Here is a 22,191-nt window from a genome sequence, read left to right as displayed (position 1 = left end):
CTTCTTTATTAGTCTAGCTAGCGGTCTGTCAATTTTGTTGATCTTTTCAAAAAACCAACTCCTGGATTCATTGATTTTTTGGAGGGTTTTTTTGTGTCTCTATCTCCTTCAGTTCTGCTCTGATCTTAGTTATTTCTTGCCTTCTGCTAGCTTTTGAATGTGTTTGCTCTTGCCTCTCTAGTTCTTTTAATTGTGATGTTAGAGTGTCAATTTTAGATCTCTCCTGCTTTCTCTTGTGGGCACTTAGTGCTATAAATTTCCCTCTACACACTGCTTTAAATGTGTCCCAGAGATTCTGGTATGTTGTATCTTTGTTCTCATTGGTTTCAAAGAACATCTTTATTTCTGCTTTCATTTCGTTATGTACCCAGTAGTCATTCAGGAGCAGGTTGTTCAGTTTCCATGTAGTTGAGCGGTTTGGATTGAGTTTCTTAGTCCTGAGTTCTAGTTTGATTGCACTGTGGTCTGAGAGACAGTTTGTTATAATTTCAGTTCTTGTACATTTGCTGAGGAGTGCTTTACTTCCAATTATGTGGTCAATTTTGGAATAAGTGCGATGTGGTGCTGAGAAGAATGTATATTCTGTTGATTTGGGGTGGAGAGTTCTATAGATGTCTATTAGGTCCGCTTGGTGCAGAGATGAGTTCAATTCCTGGATATCCTTGTTAACTTTCTGTCTCGTTGATCTGTCTAATGTTGACAGTGGAGTGTTGAAGTCTCCCATTATTATTGTATGGGAGTCTAAGTCTCTTTGTAGGTCTCTAAGGACTTGCTTTATGAATCTGGGTGCTCCTGTATTGGGTGCATATATATTTAGGAGAGTTAGCTCTTCCTGTTGAATTGATCCCTTTACCATTATGTAATGGCCTTCTTTGTCTCTTTTGATCTTTGATGGTTTAAAGTCTGTTTTATCAGAGACTAGGATTGCAACCCCTGCTTTTTTTTGTTCTCCATTTGCTTGGTAGATCTTCCTCCATCCCTTTATTTTGAGCCTATGTATGTCTCTGCATGTGAGATGTGTCTCCTGAATACAGCAGACTGATGGGTCTTGACTCTTTATCCAGTTTGCCAGTCTGTGTCTTTTAATTGGAGCATTTAGTCCATTGACATTTAAGGTTAATATTGTTATGTGTGAACTTGATCCTGTCATTATGATATTAACTGGTTATTTTGCTCGTTAGTTGATGCAGTTTCTTCCTAGCCTCGATGGTCTTTACATTTTGGCATGTTTTTGCAATGGCTGGTACCGGTTGTTCCTTTCCATGTTTAGGGCTTCCTTCAGGGTCTCTTGTAAGGCAGGCCTGGTGGTGACAAAATCTCTAAGCATTGCTTATCTGTAAAGGATTTTATTTCTCCTTCACTGATGAAGCTTAGTTTGGCTGGATATGAAATTCTCGGTTGAAAATTCTTTTCTTTAAGAACGTTGAATATTGGCCCCCACTCTCTTCTGGCTTGTAGAGTTCCTGCCGAGAGGTCTGCTGTTATTCTGATGGGCTTCCCTTTGTGGGTAACCCGACCTTTCTCTCTGGCTGCCCTTAAGATTTTTTCCTTCATTTCAACTTTGGTGAATCTGGCAATTATGTGTCTTGGAGTTGCTCTTCTGGAGGAGTATCTTTGTGGCGTTCTCTGTATTTCCTGAATTTGAATGTTGGCCTGCCCTACTAGGTTGGGGAAGTTCTCCTGGATGATATCCTGAACAGTGTTTTCCAACTTGGTTCCATTTTCCCCCTCACTTTCAGGGACCCCAATCAGACGTAGATTTGGTCTTTTTACATAATCCCATACTTCTTGCAGGCTTTGTTCATTTCTTTTTCTTCTTTTTCTTTTGGTTTCTCTTCTCGCTTCATTTCATTCATTTGATCCTCAATCGCTGATACTCTTTCTTCCAGTTGATCGAGTCGGTTACCGAAGCTTGTGCATTTGTCACGTATTTCTCGTGTCATGGTTTTCATCTCTGTCATTTCGTTTATGATCTTCTCTGCATTAATTAGTCTAGCTGTCAATTCTTCCACTTTTTTTTCAAGATTTTTAGTTTCTTTGCGCTGGGTACGTAATTCCTCCTTTAGCTCTGAGAGGTTTGATGGACTGAAGCCTTCTTCTCTCATCTCGTCAAAGTCATTCTCTGACCAGCTTTGATCCGTTGCTGGCGATGGGCTGCGCTCCTTTGCAGGGGGAGATGCGCTCTTATTTTTTGAATTTCCAGCTTTTCTGCCTGCTTCTTCCCCATCTTTGTGGTTTTATCTGTCTCTGGACTTTGATGATGGTGACGTACTGATGGGGTTTTGGTATAGGTGTCCTTCCTGTTTGATAGTTTTCCGTCTGACAGTCAGAAGGACTGTCTGTTGGTCTGTTAGAGATTGCTTGAGGTCCACTCCAGACCCTGTTTGCCTGGGTATCAGCAGCAGAGGTTGCCGAAGATAGAATATTGCTGAACAGCGAGTGTACCTGTCTGATTCTTTCTTTGGAAGTTTCCTCTCAGGGGTGACGCCACCCTGTGAGGTGTGGGGTATCAGACTGCCCCTAGTGGGGGATGTCTCCCAGCTAGGCTACTCAGGGGTCAGGGACCCACCTGAGCAGGCAGTCTGTCCGTTCTCAGATCTCAACCTCCGCGTTAGGAGATCCACGGCTCTCCCCAAAGCTGTCAGACAGAGTAGTTCGGTCTGCAGCGGCCCCGCTCTTTCCCCTAATGGACTGCAGCTGTGGGCTGTCCGCAGAGGTAGAGTCTACAGAGACAGGCAGGCTTCCTTGAGCTGCTGTGAGCTCCACCCAGTTCGAGCTTCCCAGCGGCTTTGTTACCTACTTAAGCCTCAGCAATGGCGGGCGCCCCTCCCCCAGCCTCGCTGCTGCCTTGCGGATAGATCGCCACAGACGGCTGTGTAGCAGTGAGGGAGGCTCCGTGGGCGTGGGACCCTCCCGGCCAGGTGTGGGATATATTCTCCTGGTGTGCCTGTTTCCTTAAAGCGCAGTACTGGGGTGGGAGTTACCCGATTTTCCAGGTGTTGTGTGTCTCAGTTCCCCTGGCTAGGAAAAGGGATTTCCTTCCCCCTTGCGCTTCCAGGTGAGGCGATGCCTCGCCCTGCTTCAGCTCACGCTGGTCAGGCTGCAGCAGCTGACCCGCACCGATTGTCCGGCACTCCCTAGAGAGATGACCCCAGTACCTCAGTTGAAAATGCAGAAATCACCGGTCTTCTGTGTCGCTCGCGCTGGGAGTTGGAGACTGGAGCTGTTCCTATTCGGCCATCTTGCTCCGCCCCCAATTTGTTCTCTTTCATCTTTGGTTTTATTCATTTAAGTATTTTCTTTTTTCTTGGTTAGACAATTCTTTTTTCTTCAGAAAAACTCTTAGTTTTATTTACTCTTCGTATGGCTTATCTATTCTTTATGTGATTTATTTCTATTCTGATGTTTATTATTTATTTCCTTCCCCTAGTTTGTTCTTTTTCTAGTTCCTTGAGGCTTAATGTTAGACTATTTTTTTCTGAGGTATTTCTTCTTTCTAATGTAGACGTTTATTTCTATAAACTTTCCTCTAAAACTGCTTTTGCTGTACTCCATAAGTTTTGGTATGTTGTATTCCCATTGTTGTTTGTCTCAAGATTTTTTTTTAAATTTATCTTTTGATTTCTTCTTTGATCCATTGGTTGTTCAGGAGCATGTCATTTAATTTCCACAAATTTATGAATTTTTCACGATTTCTCTAATTACTAGTTTCATACAATTATTGTCACAAATGATACTCAATAGGACTTAAATATTCATAAATTTTTAAAGAAATGTTTTATCTAGAACTAGAAATACCATTTGATCCAGCTATTCCATTACTGGGTATATACCCAAAGGATTATAAATCATGCTGCTGTAAAGACACTTGCACACGTATGTTTATTGTGGCACTATTCACAATAGCAAAGACTTGGAACCATCAGTGACAGACTGTATTAAGAAAATGTGGCACATATACACCATGGAATTCTATGCAGCCATAAAAAAGGATGAGTTCATGTCCTTTGTAGGGACACAGATGCAGCTGGAAACCATCATTCTCAGCAAACTATCGCAAGAACAGAAAACCAAACACTGCATGTTCTCACTAATAGGTGGGAATTGAACAGTGGAACACTTGGACACAGGAAGGGGAATATCACACACCGGGGCCTGTTTTAGGGTGGGGGGAGGGGGGAGGGACAGCATTAGGAGATATACCTAATGTAAATGATGAGTCAATGGGTGCAGCACACCAACATGACACATGTATACATACGTAACAAACCTGCACGTTGTGCCCATGTATCTAGAACTTAAAGTATAATAAAAAAAGAAGAAAACAAAAACTAAGTAGCATTGGATTATAACCCAAAGCATAAAATAAATATACACGAGTCCATATTACTATAAATAAATGTTGAATAAATAAGAAATAATTAAAAAGAAAAAGTTTTATCACCTATCATTGTTTCACGTATTCTGGAAAAAAATGTCTATTTTCCTGCTGCTGCTGTATGTAAAGGTCTGTATATGTATGCTAAGTCCATTTGGTCAAAATGCAATTTAAGTCCTGCATTTGCTAATTAATTCTCTGGTTAATATATCCATTGTTGAAAGTGGGGTACTGAAACATCATCCTATTATTGTACTGCTATCTATTTCTCCCCATATTCATTAATACTTTATGTATTTAGGTGGTCCAATGTTGTGTATATATGTATTTACCATGATTAGATCTTCTTGATAAACTGATCCACGTCATTCAGTCACAATCTTCTTTGTCTGATATGTTACTTTTTGCCTTGAAGGCTATTTTATAAGTATAGCCATGACTGCTTTCTTTGATTACAATTTGCATCTAATATCTTCTTCCATCCCTTCACTTTCAACCTGTGTATATCCTTAAAGCTTGAGTGGGTCTCTATTAGGTAGCATATAGTTGGCTATTGATTTTTAACTATTCAGCCACTCTGTGTTGAATGTAAATGGAGCAAATTATCCAATCAAATTACACAGATTGGTTGAATGTGATCAATTTACATTCAAGGTTGTTACTGATACGTAGGGACTTGCTACTGCCATTTTGCTACTTGTTCTCTGCTTCTTTTGTAGTTTCTTTGTTCCATTATTTCTCTCTTGTCATCTACCTTTATAATTTGATAATTTTCTGTAGTGCTAACCTTTGTTTCTTTTGTCTTTATCATTATTGTATCTGATGCAGTTTTTTTTTTTTTTTTTGTGGTCACTATGAGGCTGATAAAAGCATCTTATAGTCTACTATTCCTGTTACATACAAAAACTCGAGACTTTTATCCCATTTAAATTTTTGATGTCACAATTTACATCTTTTTATATTGTGTACTTTGTAACACTTATTACAGTTTTAGTTATGTTTGATGATTTTGACTTTTAACCTTCATACTAGAGATCTGTATGACTTACACAACACCATTAAAGTGTTGGAACACTAAGGATTTGAGTATGTATTTGCCTCTAGCAGTGAGTTTTATATTTTCATATGTATTAATGACAGTAATGATCATCCTTTGGTTTCTACTTGAAGAACTTCCTCAAGCATTTCTAGTAAGGCAGCTCTAGTTGTAATAAATTCTCTTGGCTTATGCTTGTCTGTCAAAGAAGTATTTCTTCTTTATTTCTGAAAGACAGCTTTGCTAGGTATACTATTCTTGGCTGATAGATTTATTGTTTTACTTTCAGCACTTTGACAATATAATTCCATTCTCTTCTAGACTGCAAGATTTCTCCTGAGAAATCTGCTGATAGTCTAACAGAGATTCTCTTATACGTGGCTTGGTGTTTTTCTCTAACTGCTTTTAAAATTCTCTCTTTATCTTTGATTTTCAACAGTTTTGCTTTACTGTGACTCAGAAGGAATCTCTTTGGGTTGAATATTTTTGGAAATCCTTGAGCTTCATGGATCTGGATGTCCATATCTCTTCCCAGACTTGGAATATTTTCAGAAATTATTTCATTAAATAGACTTTCTGTTCGTTTGTCTTTCTCTTATGTCTTTGAGGACTCCAATAATCAAATATTTATTCACTGAAAGGTGTGTCATCTGGTCTGCAGGCTTTTTTCTTATCTCTTTTAATTTTCCTTTGAGTCATGTCAAAAGACCTAGTTCAAAAATTCTTCCTTGTTTATCTTGTCTGCTGTTAAACCTCCACCATATATATATTATATATATATATATATATATATATATATGTATTTTATTTCATCGATTGAATTATTTAGCTCCAAGAATTCTATCTGGTTCTTTTATATAGCTCTTATTTGAATTTCTCATTCAGATCATTGTTTTCCTGATTTCATTAAATCATTTATTTCTATTATCTGGTATCTCATTAAATTTACTTAAGATCATTATTTTGAATGCCTTTTTAGGCAATTTGTAAATTTTTGTTTCTGTGGGGTCAGTTATTGGAGAATTATTGTGTTCCTTTCGTGGAGTCATATTTCCTCACCTTTTCATGTTTCTTGTGTCCCTGCATTGATGTCTGTGCATCAAAGAGTGCAGTCACTTCTTCTAAACTTTACAGAGCAGCTTTCATAGGGGAGACTTTCACATACAGGTTGAACAGCTTGCAAGCAACTCTCCATGTGGACACAGTGGTGTAATCTACATTCAGCTTCATCAGCTGTGATCAATGTTTGTTTGTGATGACTGGAGGTGCTTACATGGCCTATACTATAGGAATCTGTTTCAGTAATAGTGGCTGCATAGGTTATTAAGGGCAGAGGCTTTACGGATCCTCTTATTCTTGTTTTTCTCATAGTGGGAGTCTTAGCTGGGCATTTTCCTTGAAATTGGTCTGACATGGCTTTCAAGCAGCACTGCAATATAGTGCAGCACTATAATATAATACAGCATATAATACAGTAGCACTGGAATATAGGACACATGTGCTTGGAGCAGCTGTGGAACTGGGTTCCTGGGCTAAAGGTTTTGTCAAAATACTGCAGTTCCCAGAACTTGAGGCCATAGGCTCGCTCTCCAAAGCACAAGAGAATGCAATTCTCCCCCTAAGCTGAGGCCTGTTTCTCTGAGGCACATGCTTCATCCCAGGAGCTTGGATGTAGCTATGGTTCTGACCCTGGGAGGTACCAGCAGGGATCTGAACAACAACAACAAAAAGAAGTGCTACAAAGGCTCAGGCCCCAGAGAGTTAGGCACAGCTGCAATTCAGAACCCAGAACAAACAGGGCACACTCACAGGTGGGCTCCATAAGGTACCATGAGGTGGTGACTCTGGAACTGGAAATGGTAGGACACAGGAGTATCTCAGACTTTATAAGGCCAGGTATAGCAGAAAGGATGTAAGTTCCTGATAAGATTTAGGCCCCAGGGGATAGGGAGCAGTACAGTGATGCCTCCACTTCCAGAAGAGGTGGGATGTCTTGGCAGCTCAGACTGTAGGAATCTAGTACAGTTCCAGGTATGGAGGGCACTGTGGGCTTTTTGACCTGGAAGGTGCATAACCACAGCTCAGCCAAGGCTCTAATTCCCTGGGACTAAAGGCACTGTGTCTGTTTAGCCCCAGAAAAGTACAGCTACATGGGTCAGCAGAGCCTCTAGATCACTGGGCTCAGGGTGTGGCATCAGCTATGATGCTTAGAGGTACAGCTGTTTCATTGGGCCAGAGGCTCATATTTGTAGGGTGCAGGCTGCTGCCTTACCTATTGCACAGGGCAGGGTGTCACTGCTCCAGTATGCCAGTGGCTTGAGGTCCCTGGGAAATGGGTTGATGCCTCAGCTGTGGCACCATATCATGAGTGTCCCCACAGTTAAAAGGCTCCAGGTTCCTGATGGCAGGGCACCACTTCAGCTTGACCCTGAGGGAAGAATGCACCAGCAACTGGGATGGGGGTAAAAGAACAGCTTTATGGTAGCTTGGCTCTAGGGAGCAGGCCATAAGACAAGATTTCATTCCTTTTTATGTTTAAATAATATTCAATTGTGCATGTACATCTATTTACCAAATTTTCTTTATCCATTCATCTGTTCATGGACATTCAGATGATTCCATATCTTGGCTATTATAAATAGTGCCACAGTAAACATGGGGGTGCAGATTATCTCTTCAATATATGAATTTCTTTTCCTTGAAATACTTCAGGACATTGGACTGGGCAAAGATTTTATATGGAGCACTTCAAAAGCACAGATAATGAAAGCAAACATAGATCACTGAGATTGTATCAAACGAAAAAGTGTCTGCACAGCAAAAGAAACTCATAAGTGGAAGTTGACCAATGAAAACACATGGACACAGGGAGGGGAACATCACACACTGGGACCTGTCATGGGGTAGAGGGCAATAGGAGGGCGAGTATTAGGACAAATACCTAATTCATGCGGGGCTTAAAACCTAGATGATGGGTTGACAGGTGCAGCAAACCACCATGGCACATGTATACCTATGTAACAAATCTGCATATTCTGCGTGTGTATCCCAGAACTTAAAGTAAAAATAAAAATAAAAAAGAAACAATCAACAGAGTAAAGAGACAAGTTGTAGGACTGAAGAAAATACACGAAAACTATTCATCTGACCAGCAGTTAATATCCAGAATATAAAATAAACACAAACAATTCAACAGAAAAAATGTAATAATTTGATTTTAAAACTCTGAGTAGACATTTCTCAAAAGGAGACATACAGTGGCCAAGAAATATATGAAGAAATGTTCAATATCGCTAATCCTCAGAGAAATGAAAATCAAATGTAATGAGATATTATCTCATCCCCATTAAAATGGCAATTACCAAAAAGACAAAAGTAGCAAATGCTAGTCAGGATGTGGAGAAAAGGGAACTCTTATACACTGTTGGTAACCATTATGGAAAACAGCATGGAGGTTCTTCAAAACCTAAAAATAGAAAACCAGATGATTCAGCAATCATATTACTGGGTATTTATCCAAAGGGAAGGAAATCAGTATATTAAAGGGACTGTTTTTAAAGACTTATTCGCCTAATCTTGGTTTGTCATTGAACACCAAACTTGTAGCAGTTTCAGATTTCAGAAATAGATTTCCATTTTGTTTCCTTATTCACTGGAGAAGTGTTTTCTGCAAGGTGATACAAAATTTGACTTTCTAATGTCAATCATTAATCCCCAGTCCTATGCAAACCAGGAAAAAGTGATCCACAATGTGTCTCTTTAAGTGCATCCTTTTTAGATGTGTTCATTTTCCCAGAAAAATTACTAACCACATAGTCAACCTGAGTGCAAACTATACAATATTTATAGCAAAAAAAAGTTTACTTATTTAGGATATAAACTAAGTCTATAGTTACTTTTTAATAAAGCCAGCTTAGAAAAGTTTACTTTAAAAACATGTATGTAAAGTAAGAGTTATATAACTCATACTAATGATAGACAGTAAGTTACGATAAGGTCCTTGGCAATGAATGGTTTTAATTGATTATACTGCAGGATTGATCACTTTTTACATCAATGTATTACTGATGAGTTGACTGCTCCTGTTGAAGATTTTTCAGCATTATTTATGATCATTTACAGCAGTCATTTTTAATACAGGGTATTTGTATCTGTTGATTAAAAAATTCTAACGATTATATCATTCTTCTATATCCTTAGTACATTCCAATAAATTAGATCTGGTTTAAGAAAATGTCACTTGAGGACCAGGCACGTTGGCTCACACCTGTAATCCCAGCACTTTGGGTGGCCAAAGCAGGCAAGTCACTTGAGGCCAGGAGTTCAAGACCAGCCAGGCCACACGGTGAAACCCTGTCGCTACTGAAGTTATTTATAGTTATTATATCTGTTTTGATGTTGTAATCATCATGAAATTATAATTTGTCTGAATCTTTTTATCCCCTACAGTTACTAGCAAAGTATCTTGTACATCATAGGACCTTAAACGAATGCTGAAAATATTATTTAATGTCTTTTTTTTGCATTAGGATGCTTTTCCACAGGCAGAAAAAACAATCTGCTGCAAATAACAAAGGAATTATAGTCCATGAGGATTCACTTGAAGCAGGATATAACTTCTCATTGATTTGTTTTCACTATAAGTGAGGTTGTATGTAGACTAGAAATAAGTCTATGTTGGAGACATTCATATAATAACTAATTGCTGAGCTATCACTGCTTACTGATTGAGTCCTACTTTGAAATCCTCGTAGCTTGTTTGTGAGGGTAAGCCTCTGAGAATTTTTTTAAGTGGGAGGTTAGATTCAGTATTTTGCTTCACTTTGTCTTTTAGATTTAGTGTATGAAAAGAAAGAGTGATTCTATCTTAGCTCAGTGCTTTCAGCAGCTGCTCATGCTACAGAGTAGGAAATATTTTTTAAAAAGACATACAAGAAAAAAGAGGATAGAGGGGAAGCAAGTTATTTTTAAGCCTTAGTTATTCCAAATAAATGGTTAACTGATAACCAGTTACTGTTCTCTGCTAGAGTCTGTCTTGGTTGAACTGTATATGCATGGACAATAGGAAGAATTAGAAAGAAACTAAGAGTTATTTAATGTTTGCCAAGAGTCAGGCACTCTGCTAAGTGATTTGCATAAATTATTTTATTCCATTATAACAACAATTTGGGATATAGGTAGATTCAATATCCCCTTTCTATTGATGAGAATATTGAGGCTTTCAGGATTTAAATGTAGCTACAAAGGTCAATAGACAAGCCAGGGTATACATGTCAGCCTCTCAGTCCCCTAGGTCTATGAGCTCTCCATTATAACATGCTGAATAAACTCAAATATAATCTGAATATTCACATTTTTACTGTACTCTTTTCTCTTAACTTTTCTGACACTCTATTAAAGAATGTCAGAAATTAAAGGCAACTTTAATTTGTTATCTAACTTTAGGCTTTAAACATTCTGAGTAATGACATAATCAACTCATAATCCTAGGTCAAAAAGTAAATAGAACTTTCTCAAATACTTTTCCCTCTTAAGGAAACATGATAAAGTGAATATAGCTCGAAGAGGCTTATAGTCTAGTTGCAGAGTCAGACTCAATGAAATTTAAAGAAAGTCAGCAGGTGAGGATAAAACTGGGACAGCTGAAAGAAGGGCAGGTTCCGTAACCATCTCAGTAGATTACAGTTTTGTTATTGAGAAGAGTCGGAGGGTTACCCTACTGAGACCCCCTTCAAGCATGTTTTTCCCTCAGCTTCAGAACTTACTTTGTATATGAGATGCTTGAATAAATCTTTGAACCTACACATTTCTCAGCAGAACACAGAAAAAGGAACTGATTAGAAATTTAAATTTCAGAAACATTCAAAATTGCAAAATAGAGATTTCTTCCCAAAATACTATGCAGAAGCTTCCAGTGAGTCTTATTACGCTCATTACAAAAGGTAAGTACACTGGCATCCACACTTCGATGGACTGTTTGAAAATACACAGGATGGTTGGAAAAATGAGAATAGGTAAAGGAAAAATAACATGTCAATTCTCAATTAATCAATGCCCCTCTATGCAGTCAGTGACCTTTATTGAATCTGCTGTCTTACTAATCTTTTGCACATCCAGCAGAAGACGGGAAGGGTCAGTTTGTGAATGTCTTTTACTGAAGGTCCATTGTTCAGAGAATTGCAGTGAACTTGATAAAGAACACATGAACAAAGAAGACAGACTACTAGACCTCAAGCATCTTTCATTGTAATGGAAAAACAAATAAGTACACAAAAATTTTGTCATTATTATGGTCAGTTCCCTTTGGCATGGCACACACATGAGTAATCATCTCTATAAAATGAACCACGGATGACACATTAGTCTTACCTGTTCCACAAACACAAGGCCTCTGTTCTGTGCTAACGACTTTAGATATGCCAATGTTTCATGAATTACTTATTTGACTGTTTTCCCCCCAACGCTGTAAGTTTTAAGCATAAAAGATTCTTTCTACTTATTACAGTATATCAGGTGCTTTATACAATAGGGTGCTCGATAGTTATTTTTGAATGCATGATTGAATAAATGAATAAAATGTTTTCAGTGTCACTTTGGCATGTTCACAATCACCTCGAATTTTGCCCTTTTAAAAAACAAAGCCTTTTTAAAAAACCATGTAGCTTTCTCTTGGCTCATAGGTGATAGATTTTCTTGTATAATAGAGATTATTAAATAACCACTTCTCAGGCAAAAAAAAAAATCTATAAAATGAGGGTAAATTTTATCTGGAGGACTTCCCAACCCACTCTCATTTATCAAAAACCCTTTAGTGGAACCACCTCAGGATCACACCTCATTCATTCTCTACAGAGGTATACGGACTCCCCATGCTAAGGGCTGGAGGCAGAGCAGCAAACTAACATGCCACTCTTAGAAAGCTTTCAGTTCAGAGGTAGTAAAGTCACTAAAAGAGACAACAATTATAAACCATGGTTAAAAGTTAAATCAGGGGTGTCCAATCTTTTGGCTTCTCCAGGCCACACTGGAAGAAGAAAAATTGTCTTGGGCCACACATAAAATACACTAACGATAGCTGATGAGCTAAAAAAAAGAAAAAAAAAGAATTCAGACAAAAACCTCTCATTATGTTTTAAGAAAGTTTATGAATTTCTGTTGGGCTACATTCAAAACTGTCTTGGGCCACATGTGGCCTGCAGGCCAAGGGTTAGACAAGCTTGTGTTAAAGTAAAGCGGTATATATTTATACGTATTACAACGTATCAGCTGTTTTATATATTAGGGTGCTCAACAACTATTTTTGAATGTGTGATTTAATAAATAAATAAAACGTTTTCAGTGTCACTGTGGCACGTTCACAATTACCTTGATCATTCTAATCCTTACTTGGGACTAGACAGGGAATCCTGATCTACTCTTAGATATGGATTAGGATGAGCAAGGCCATACCCCAGATATTTCAATTAGATGTCTTCATTCCATCAAGCAATTGCATCACTTCTTCAAAGCTGACATACGGTCCTCAACATTTCCGGTACCAGGAACGTATTTCGTGGAAGACAATTTTTTCACAGACCAGTGGGGGGATTGTTTCAGGATGATTCAAGCACATTACATTTACTGTGCATGTTCTTTCCATTTTTTTTTTTTTTTTTTTGAGACAGAGTCATGCTTTGTTGCCCAGGCTGGAGTGCAGTGGCGCAATCTTGGTTCATTGCAAGCTCCGCCTCCTGGGTTCACACCATTCTCCTGCCTCAGCCTCCCAAGTAGCTGGGACTACAGGCACCCGTCACCATGCCTGGCTAATATTTTGTATTTTTTTTTTTTTTTTTTTTTGTAGTATAGATGGGATTTCACCGTAGCCAGGATGTCTTGATCTCCTGACCTGGTGATCCGCCCACCTCGGCCTCCCAAAGTGCTGGGATTACAGGTTTGAGCCACCACGCTTGAATTGTTCTATTATTATTACACTGTAATATATAATGAAATAATTACACAACTTACCATAATGTAGAATTAGTGGAAGCCCTGAACTTGTTTGCCTGCAACTAGATGGTCCCATCTGGGGGAGACTGGAAACAGTGACCTATTATCAGGCATTAGATTCTCCTAAGGAGCACACAATTCAGCATGCACAGTTCATAATAGGGTTCACATTCCTAAGAGAATCTAATGCTTCTGCTGATCTGACCGGAGGTGGAATTCAGGCAATGACGTGAGCGATGGAAAGCGGCTGTAAATACAGATGAAGCCTCACTCACTTGCCTGCCTCTGACCTCCTGCTGTGCTGCCCAGTTCGTAACAGGCCACGGGCTGGTACCTGTCCATGGCCCGTGGGTTGGGGATCCTAGCTCTATCTAATCTGATATCTTGCTTTTGGTTAAGATATTACAGCAGCCCGGGTGCTGTGCCTCACGCCTGTAATCTCAGCACTTTGGAAGGCCGAAGCGGGTGGATCACCTGAAGTCAGGAGTTTGAGACAAGCCTGACCAAAATGGTGAAACCCCGTCTCTACCAAAAATACAAAATTAGCCAGGCGTGGTGGCACATGCCTGTAACCCCAGTTACTCAGGAGGCTGAGGCAGGGAGAATCACTGGAACCTGGGAGGCAGAGGTTGCAGTGAGCCAAGATTGTGCCATTGCACTTGAGCCTGGGCAACAAGAGCAAAACACTATCTCAAAAAAAAAAAAAAAAAAAAAAGATAATACAGCAGTAGGCAGGCAGTATACCTCAAAAACTAATCCAATTTCAGGTAAGAGTTGAAAATTTAGATTTAATAGTCCATGACGGGAAGTCAGCCAGAGTTACTACAGTCAAAACCTGAGAATCTGAATTTTAACAATTTTTTTTAAATGAGTTGTATGCAAGCTAAAGTAAGATCCACTGCCTTATGCTGACCTTGCTTCTTTAAAAACCACTTCTGAGTTTCTTTATTATTATTATTATTATTATTTTAATATTATACTTTAAGTTCTAGGGTACATGTGCATAACATGCAGGTTTGTTACATATGTATACTTGTGCCATGTTGGTGTGCTGCACCCATCAACTCGTCAGCACCCATCAATTCATCATTTATATCAGGTATAACTCCCAATGCAATCCTTCCCACCCCCCCGATGATAGGCCCCAGTTTGTGATGTTCCCCATCCCGAGTCCAAGTGATCTCATAGTTCAGTTCCCACCTATGAGTGAGAACATGCGGTGTTTGGTTTTCTCTTCTTGTGATAGTTTGCTAAGAATGATGGTTTCCAGCTGCATCCATGTCCCTACAAAGGATGCAAACTCTTCCTTTTTTATGGCGGCATAGTATTCCATGGTGTATATGTGCCACATTTTCTTAATCCAGTCTGTCACAGATGGACATTTGGGTTGATTCCCACTCTTTGCTATTGTGAATAGTGCCGCAATAAACATACGTGAGCATGTGTCTTTATAGCAGCATGATTTATAATCCTTTGGGTATATACCCAGTAGTGGGATGGCTGGGTCATATGGTACATCTAGTTCTAGATCCTTGAGGAATCACCATACTCTTTTCCATAATGGTTGAACTAGTTTACAATCCCACCAACAGTGTAAAAGTGTTCCTATTTCTCCACATCCTCTCCAGCACCTGTTGTTTCCTGACTTTTTAATGATTGCCATTCTAACTGGTGTGAGATGGTATCTCATTGTGGTTTTGATTTGCATTTATCTGATGGCCAGTGATGATGAGCATTTCTTCATGTATCTGTTGGCTGTATGAATGTCTTCTTTGGAGAAATGTCTGTTCATATCCTTTGCCCACTTTGTGATGGGTTTGTTTGTTTTTTTCTTGTAAATTTGTTTGAGTTCTTTGTAGGTTCTGGATATTAGCCCTTTGTCACATGAGTACATTGCAAAAATTTTCTCCCATTCTGTAGGTTGCCTGTTCACTCTGATGGTAGTTTCTTTTGCTGTGCAGAAGCTCTTTAGTTTAATTAGATCCCATTTGTCAATTTTGGCTTTTGTTGCCATTGCTTTTGGTGTTTTAGACATGAAGTCCTTGCCCACGCCTATGTCCTGAGTGGTACTACCTAGGTTTTCTTCTAGGGTTTTTATGGTATTAGGTCTAACATTTAAGTCTCTAATCCATCTTGAAATAATTTTCGTATAAGGAGTAAGGAAAGGATCCAGTTGCAGCTTTCTACTTATGACTAGCCAATTTTCCCAGCACCATTTATTAATAGGGAATCCTTTCCCCATTTCTTGTTTCTCTCAGGTTTGTCAAAGATCAGATGGCTGTAGATGTGTGGTATTATTTCTGAAGACTCTGTTCTGTTCCATTGGTCTATATCTCTATTTTGGTACCAATACCATGCTGTTTTGGTTACTGAAGCCTTGTAGTATAGTTTGAAGTCAGGTAGCGTGATGCATCCAGCTTTGTTCTTTTGACTTAGGATTGTTTTCGCAATGCGGGCTCTTTTTTGGTTCCAATATGAACTTTAAAGCAGTTTTTTCCAATTCTGTGAAGAAAGTCATTGGTAGCTTGATGGGGATGGCATTGAATCTATAAATAACCTTGGGCAGTATGGCCATTTTCACGATATTGATTCTTCCTATCCATGAGCATGGTATGTTCTTCCATTTGTTTGTGTCCTCTTTGATTTCACTGAGCAGTGGTTTGTAGTTCTCCTTGAAGAGGTCCTTGACATCCCTTGTAAGATGCATTCCTAGGTATTTTATTCTCTTTGAAGCAATTGTGAATGGAAGTTCATTCACGATTTGGCTGTTTGTCTGTTACTGGTGTATAAGAATGCTTGTGATTTTTGAACATTACTTTGGTATCCTGAGACTTTGCTGAAGTTGCTTATCAGCTTAAGGAGATTTTGGGCTGAGACAATGGGGTTTTCTAAAAATACAATCATGTCATCTGCAAACAGGGACAATTTGACTTCTTCTTTTCCTAACTGGATACCCTTGATTTCTTTCTCTTGCCTGGTTGCCCTAGCCAGAATTTCCAACACTATGTGGAATAGGAGAGGTGAGAGAGGGCATCCCTGTCTTGTGCCAGTTTTCAAAGGGAATTTTTTCCAGTTTTTGCCCATTCAGTATGATATTGGCTGTGGGTTTGTCATGAATAGCTCTTATTATTTTGAGGTACGTTCCATCAATACAGAATTTATTGAGCAATTTTAGCATGAAGGGCTGTTGAATTTTGTCAAAAGCCTTTTCTGCATCTATTGAGATAACCATGTGATTCTTGTCTTTGGTTCTGTTTATATGCTGGATTACATTTATTGATTTGTGAATGTTGAACCAGCCTTGCATTCCAGGGAGGAAGCCCACTTGATCATGGTGGATAAGCTTTTTGATGTGCTGCTGAATCCAGTTTGCCAGTATTTTATTGAGGATTTTTGCATTGATGTTCATCAGGGACATTGGTGTAAAATTCTCTTTTTTTTGTTGTGTCTCTGCCAGGCTTTGGTATCAGGATGATGTTGGCCTCATAAAATGAGTTAGGGAGGATTCCCTCTTTTTCTATTGATTGGAATAGTTTCAGAAGGACTGGTACCAGCTCCTCCTTGTACCTCTGGTAGAATTCAGCTGTCAATCCATCTGGTCCTGGACTTTTTTTTGGTTGGTAGGCTATTAATTATTGCCTCAATTTCAGAGCCTACTATTGGTCTATTTAGGGATTCAACTTCTTCCTGGTTTAGTCTTGGAAGAGTGTAAGTGTCCAGGAAATTATCCATTTCTTATAGATTTTCTGGTATGTTTGCATAGAGGTGTTTATAGTATTCTCTGATGGTAGTTTGTATTTCTGTGGGGTCGGTGGTGATATCCCCTTTATCATTTTTTATTGCGTCTATTTGATTCTTCTCTCTTTTCTTCTTTATTAGTCTTGCTAGCGGTCTGTCAAATTTGTTGATCTTTTCAAAAAACCAACTCCTGGATTCATTGATTTTTTGGAGGATTTGTTGTGTCTCTATGTCCTTCAGTTCTGCTCTGATCTTAGTTATTTCTTGCCTTCTGCTAGCTTTTGAATGTGTTTGCTCTTGCCTCTCTAGTTCTTTTAATTGTGATGTTAGAGTGTCAATTTTAGATCTTTCCTGCTTTCTCTTGTGGGCATTTAGTGCTATAAATTTCCCTCTACGCACTGCTTTAAATGTGTCCCAGAGATTCTGGTATGTTGTATCTTTGTTCTCATTGGTTTCAAAGAACATCTTTATTTCTGCTTTCATTTCGTTATGTACCCAGTAGTCATTCAGGAGCAGGTTGTTCTGTTTCCATGTAGTTGAGCGGTTTGGATTGAGTTTCTTAGTCCTGAGTTCTAGTTTGATTGCACTGTGGTCTCAGAGACAGTTTGTTATAATTTCTGTTCTTGTACATTTGCTGAGGAGTGCTTTACTTCCAATTATGTGGTCAATTTTGGAATAAGTGCGATGTGGTGCTGAGAAGAATGTATATTCTGTTGATTTGGGGTGGAGAGTTCTATAGATATCTATTAGGTCCGCTTGGTGCAGAGATGAGTTCAATTCCTGGATATCCTTGTTAACTTTCTGTCTCGTTGATCTGTCTAATGTTGACAGTGGAGTGTTGAAGTCTCCCATTATTATCGTATGGGAGTCTAAGTCTCTTTGTAAGTTTCTAAGGACTTGCCTTATGAATCTGGGTGCTCCTGTATTGGGTGTATATATATTTAGGATAGTTAGCTCTTCCTGTTGAATTGATCCCTTTACCATTATGTAATGGCCTTCTTTTTCTCTTTTGATCTTTGATGGTTTAAAGTCTGTTTTATCAGAGACTAGGATTGCAACCCCTGCTTTTTTTTGTTCTCCGTTTGCTTGGTAGATCTTCTTCCATCCCTTTATTTTGAGCCTATGTATGTCTCTGCATGTGAGATGGGTCTCCTGAATACAGTAGACTGATGGGTCCTGACTCTTTATCCAGTTTGCCAGTCTGTGTCTTTTAATTGGAGCATTTAGTCCATTAACATTTAAGGTTAATATTGTTATGTGTGAACTTCATCCTGCCATTATGATATTAACTGGTTATTTTGTTCGTTTTTTGATGCAGTTTCATCCTAGCCTCGATGGTCTTTACATTTTGGCATGTTTTTGCAATGGCTGGTACCGGTTGTTCCTTTCCATGTTTAGGGCTTCCTTCAGGGTCTCTTGTAAGGCAGGCCTGGTGGTGACAAAATCTCTAAGCATTTGCTTATCTGTAAAGGATTTTATTTCTCCTTCACTGAGGAAACTTAGTTTGGCTGGATATGAAATTCTGGGTTGAAAATTCTTTTCTTTAAGAATGCTGAATATTGGCCCCCACTCTCTTCTGGCTTGGAGAGTTTCTGCCGAGAGATCTGCTGTTAGTCTGATGGGCTTCCCTTTGTGGGTAACCCGACCTTTCTCTCTGGCTGCCCTTAAGATTTTTTCCTTCATTTCAACTTTGGTGAATCTGGCAATTATGTGTCTGGGAGTTGCTCTTCTCGAGGAATATCTTTGTGGTGTTCTCTGTATTTCCTGAATTTGAATGTTGGCCTGCCCTGCTAGGTTGGGGAAGTTCTCCTGGATGATATCCTGAAGAGTGTTTTCCAGCTTGGTTCCATTTTCCCCCTCACTTTCAGGCACCCAAATCAGATGTAGATTTGGTCTTTTTACATAATCCCATACTTCTTGCAGGCTTTGTTCATTTCTTTTTCTTCTTTTTTCTTTTGGTTTCTCCTCTCGCTTCGTTTCATTCATTTGATCCTCAATCACTGATACTCTTTCTTCCAGTTGATCGAGTGGGTTACTGAAGCTTGTGCATTTGTCACGTATTTCTCGTGTCATGGTTTTCATCTCTGTCATTTCGTTTATGACCTTCTCTGCATTTATTATTCTAGCTATCAGTTCTTCCACTTTTTTTTCAAGATTTTTAATTTCTTTGCGCTGGGTACGTAATTCCTCCTTTAGCTCTGAGAAGTTTCATGGACTGAAGCCTTCTTCTCTCATCTTGTCAAAGTCATTCTCTGACCAGCTTCGATCCGTTGCTGGCCATGAGCTACGCTCCTTTGCAGGGGGAGATGCGCTCTTATTTTTTGAATTTCCAGCTTTTCTGCCCTGCTTCTTCCCCATCTTTGTGGTTTTATCTGCCTCTGGTCTTTGATGATGGTGACGTACTGATGGGGTTTTGGTATAGGTGTCCTTCCTGTTTGATAGTTTTCCTTCTAACAGTCAGGACCCTCAGCTACAGGTCTGTTGGAGATTGCTTGAGGTCCACTCCAGACCCTGTTAGCCTGGGTATCAGCAGCAGAGGTTTCAGAAGATAGAATATTGCTGAACAGCGAGTGTACCTGTCTGATTCTTACTTTGGAAGCTTCCTCTCAGGGGTGTACTCCACCCTGTGAGGTGTGAGGTATCAGACTGCCCCTCGTGGGGGATGTCTCCCAGTTAGGCTACTCAGGGGTCAGGGACCCACTTGAGCAGGCAGTCTGTCCCTTCTCAGATCTCAGCCTCCATGTGGGGAGATCCACTGCTCTCTTCAAAGCTATCAGACAGAGTCGTTTGTGTCTGCAAAGGTTCCTGCTGCTTTTTTTGTTGTTGTTGTTTAGCTGTGCCCTGTCCCCAGAGGTGGAATCTACAGAGACAGGCAGGTTTCTTTGAGCTGCTGTGAGCTCCACCCAGTTCGAGCTTCCCAGAGGCTTTGTTTACCTACTTAAGCCTCAGCAATGGCGGGCGCCCCTCCCCCAGCCTCACTGCTGCCTTGCAGTTCGATCGCGGACTGCTGTGCTAGCAATGAGGAAGGCTCCGTGGCCGTGGGACCCTCCCGGCCAGGTGTGGGATACAATTCCCTGGTGTGCCCGTTTGCTCAAAGCGCAGTATGGGGTGGGAGTCACCCGATTTTCCGGGTGTTGTGTTTCTCAGTTCCCCTGGCTAGGAAAAGGGACTCCTTTCCCCCTTGCACTTCCTAGGTGAGGCAATGTCTCGCCCTGCTTCAGGTCTCGCTGTTCGGGCTGCAGCAGCTGACCAGCACCGATTGTCCGGCACTCCCTAGTGAGATGACCCAAGTACCTCAGTTGAAAATGCAGAAATCACGGGTGTTCTGTGTCGCTCGTGCTGGGAGTTGGAGACTGGAGCTGTTCCTATTCAGCCATCTTGCTCCGCCAAAAACCACCTCTGAGTTTCATATCTGGTTGTTTTAGTTAAAGCTCTTCTGCTCTGAATTCAATCTCAAATATGCATTTTCAATTAATTATTTTTAACAAGATGTCAAATAAATTCAATAAGGAATCATGAGGTAAAAGCCATGAGAGACACTTGAAAGACACACCAGAAAGAATTCAGTCACTCTAATCAAAGAAAACATTGTTAGATAGCACAGATAATTTCTTCTGAGAGAAATTACTTTTCCAGAAGAAAACATGGGCTCCACTTGGCAGTAACATTCTTTGAAGTTTGCAGCAAATCCCAAATAAACCTTAAATACATTTGACTCTATGTGTTAACAATCTATGCTTGAACTGACATAAATTAGTACACAATACAATAAGCAAAGAATGTCTAATCCTATGCAGCAGTGTGTTCAGTGATATAAGAACTAGATACAGAATGTGACAGAACTCTACCATTTACTTTTTCATATTAAGTCGATCATTTAGTCCTTCTGGGCAACAAGTACCATAAACTTCAGTAATGTAGCTATTTATACCTGTACCATACATGTAGGAAGGAGAATCAAATAGAATAAAGAGTGTAAACAAGTATAAAATCTGAAGTGTTATTCAAATGTGTAAGTTAAATAACCATTGTCACAAAGGTTTTATTATCAATATGGAACACTGAAGATTATAATGAAATGTTATGGAGTCTCTGCTGATTATCTATATTATAAAGTAAGCCTAGGAAACTAAAATCATGGCATATGTCTCTTACATTGCCAAAATTGTTGCCAAGTGTTTAATATAGTAGAGGTACAAAGGTTATTCAAGGTTTTTTTGTTTGTTTGTTTGAGACAAAGTCTCACTCTGTCGCCAGGCTGGAGTGCAGTGGCACAATCTCACCTCACTGCAGACTCTGCCTCCTGGGTTCAAGCGATTCTCCTGCCTCAGCCTCCCAAGCAGCTGGGACTATAGGCACACGCCACCACACTGGGTTAATTTTTGTATTTTTTAGTAGACACAGAGTTTCACCATGTTGGCCAGGATGGTCTCCATCTCCTGACCTCATGATCCGTCTGCCCCGCTCTCCCAAAGTGTTGGGATTACAGAGGTGAGCCACCATGCCCGGCCTCAATTGTTTTCAACAGAAAATATGGGAGTCTCTGTTTCTTGAGGAGAGGACCACAAACATGAACTAAATGACTTCCACAAAACTAACATGGCATATGCCTCAAAAGTGAGAGATTATAGCTGTAACAGGCCAGAATACAAAATAAACTAGGAGAAAACCTTGAGGAGATAAATAAAATAACGTAGAGAGGATCTACGTGAGGAGAGGGCTCTGGGGCACAGAGGAAGAAAGAAGTATCTATTTGTTGATATTTTTCTTCCTCACACGACCTGGGTGAATGTTTGCTCACCCTTTGTCACAGGAAGGAAAACAACACCATGCCAACTTGGCACAGAAACAGAAAAACTGGCAAAGAAACAGAAAAAAATAACTACATTAAAAAACCATTAAATAAACTTAAATTCTATTTAAAAATGGCCTTTATGGCCTAGATGTTTTCACGATTCTATCAAGATTTCAAGATTTCAAAGAACAGATACCCATCTCACATGAACTTTTTAAATGAATTACCCAACTTATTTCATGGGCCTATGAAAACCCA

At 39.6% G+C, this 22,191-nt stretch overlaps 1 protein-coding gene across 6 annotated transcripts in view; it reads right to left on the bottom strand.

The window, feature by feature from the left end:
- The window catches only part of LOC117085655 (cytochrome c oxidase subunit 7B2, mitochondrial), a 194,613-nt gene that overhangs the window by 81,320 nt on the left and 91,102 nt on the right, over positions 1-22,191 (bottom strand). For 2 of the 6 annotated variants that reach the window (XR_004438036.1, XM_033214765.1), the window contains exon 3: positions 7,687-7,842. The exons of the other annotated variants lie outside the window; for them this stretch is intronic. The gene's annotated coding sequence lies outside the window, so the exon portion shown is untranslated. The remainder of the gene's footprint in view (positions 1-7,686; positions 7,843-22,191) is intronic. 6 annotated transcript variants of the gene reach the window in all.

The sequence above is a fragment of the Trachypithecus francoisi genome, unplaced genomic scaffold, assembly GCF_009764315.1.
Source record: "Trachypithecus francoisi isolate TF-2019V2 unplaced genomic scaffold, Tfra_2.0 Lachesis_group1, whole genome shotgun sequence".
In the NCBI taxonomy this organism is placed as follows: domain Eukaryota; kingdom Metazoa; phylum Chordata; class Mammalia; order Primates; family Cercopithecidae; genus Trachypithecus; species Trachypithecus francoisi.
The sequence above is the reverse complement of the archived record's forward strand: the minus strand, read 5'-3'. Positions and strand labels throughout refer to the sequence as shown.